Here is a 2,292-nt window from a genome sequence, read left to right on the forward strand (position 1 = left end):
TGTATCTGATCACCAGTGAGCGGTACCCAAGTTGAGTAGGCTAACAGAACATGTCCTTCATTGTGGTGAAGACCTGCCAGGAGCTCCAGTACAGTTTTTTGTTATAGTTGAATGTGTAATTCCTGTTTTGGAAACAGTGTACCATTTCTTGATGCTCCTCAGGTATGTTCCCTAGGATATGCGACGGAATGCTGTCATCAGGTTGATAGTGCTGCTGATCCAAGCACAACAATGGTCTTCCCAATTCTGCAATTCTTTTAATGACCATGTCGAGGATCACTGGGAACCATGCTTGTGGACTTGGTCCATTGTAATTTGCGCAGTACCCGACTGATGAAGCCGTAGTACCTATTGAAGAGGTAGAAGGAAAGGAAAACATAGAGATTAGGTTCCCCCCACCCCTCAATACGCGGGAATGTCTCCATTGCCGCTGCCTTGAGATTGGTTTCATGTGACGTAAGTTAGTACGTGGTGATTTAATTGGATATAAGGAATCGATATCTGGTGTCCATATTGCTTAGTGATTTCAGCAAATATTTTTGGTTTAAATGTATGTTTACAGTATTTAGCTCACCTGATAGGTGAGTTACTGATGGTCAAACATGTTTGACGACATACGGTTTCCAATTGTTAATAAATTGTCACCTAATATCGATGTTCTCCGCCCAAGTGCTTTGGTATATGCCACCACTGTGATGTTGTTATCTTATAAACGAACATACAAATTTGGTGGATTACTGAGCAAATGCTTCACTAGAATTAAGTAAGTTAATATATAACATGTTTAAGTCAATTCATATTGGCATTAAGTACTATAAGCTCAGTAACACATCAGGACACATAAGATGTTACTCAAAACAGGTGGAAGTGTACATCCATAATCCTTCCTGCCGATAAATTCCATGATAACACTACAGATTAATCCATTTGCCCCCATATTACAGGTATGGAGATAGTTTTGAACACTAGTATCTCAGCTCATAGGAAAGGTACAAAGTTCAGTAGCTGGTAATGCTGCTATATCCCAATTACTTTGCCACGTAGTTGATTGGTGGTTAATGCACCATGACTGATAGTCTTAATGAATACCAGATAACAACGTTGTGGATGGTCAACGTAAATATCTGGATATATATTTTGTGCACCGTTCCCAGAGGCACTGCAATACTGGGTCGATGCGTGGAGTGGACGGAGCAAGCCCCTATTCCATCTCCCTGTTCCAAAATTCAATTTAATATATGGTCCCTAGATAAGGGACGTATCAGATTATTAAACTGATAAGAACAGATACTACACTTGATCTTAGCCAAAAGGCCGAGAAGCGATGCAGCTAAAGCTGTATCCAAGGATAGTTTGTCGTTAATATATAGACATGCCATGACGGAATGTTTCTAAATGTCAGGGCTAGTTGATTCTGGATAACTTTGACTTAAATGCCGCAACGCTCATCATGGTTACTCCATCCAGGTAATTGCGGTATATCCGAAACTTATATGAGAAGGTACTGAATAGTGTGCATCTTCAAGGTCGATGTCTACCATAAAGTATCCTTGGATCCATGGTAGTAGTTACAAATCCCATGAATGGGTATACCTGGTGAAATACTCAAGTGGTTTATCAACGATGGTGCGACATTCACCATCGTGGGAGGGTAGACCACTTGGGGTGCTTGCTGAATTGGTGGCAAGATATTAATTCTATTCCCCTTGTATTTATTTTTTGGTATATAACTACCAAGAGTGATAGCTTCCTAACCAGGCGTGATTCATCCACCCCTTGTTAGTACAACCCTTAACCTTTATGTGATGGTAGGAACCATACTTATCTGTCTTCATTGTTGTTTTCTTCAGTTTCTGGTTCCTTGTTCTTGTAGGGACGATGTTTGTTGGGGGGTGGTGCATTTTCCCCTGGGGCCTGCTGTGGGCCGTGGCCTAAAATGCTACGGGTTTGGCATGCAGGCCCCAAGCTTTCACCAGTACCATGAGGTAGACGCCCCTGGTGGACACGTAGAGGTACTGCTGTCTGGTTTAGTGTGGTACTCATTCCAGACTCTGCCCTCTTGTGCCGAATAGTTTGAACACTTCGTCCAGTTTTTTAGGACTGGTTTGGTAAGTGCCAGGTAGCAGGATCTGTGCTTGTGAGGTCGGCGTTCTCATAGTCCTGTTAATTTCATAGATTGAGGGCAGGTTTGTGAGTTCATTTCAGAAGTTATGAGGTATACCGTTGAACAGTAGGGTCAGGTGTTTTGCCATACTACCCTGCCCTTCTGGAATGAGCAGGTGGACATGATAG

At 42.3% G+C, this 2,292-nt stretch overlaps 1 non-coding gene across 1 annotated transcript; it reads right to left on the reverse strand.

Annotated features, from left to right (window-relative positions):
* Positions 1–1,134: 1,134 nt before the first annotated feature.
* Positions 1,135–1,326, reverse strand: LOC116978815. The gene has a single exon (XR_004413570.1). It is a non-coding gene; the product is annotated as a U2 spliceosomal RNA (small nuclear RNA).
* Between the last annotated feature and the right edge of the window lie 966 nt (positions 1,327–2,292).

This window comes from Amblyraja radiata, chromosome 11 (genome assembly GCF_010909765.2).
Source record: "Amblyraja radiata isolate CabotCenter1 chromosome 11, sAmbRad1.1.pri, whole genome shotgun sequence".
NCBI lineage: Eukaryota > Metazoa > Chordata > Chondrichthyes > Rajiformes > Rajidae > Amblyraja > Amblyraja radiata.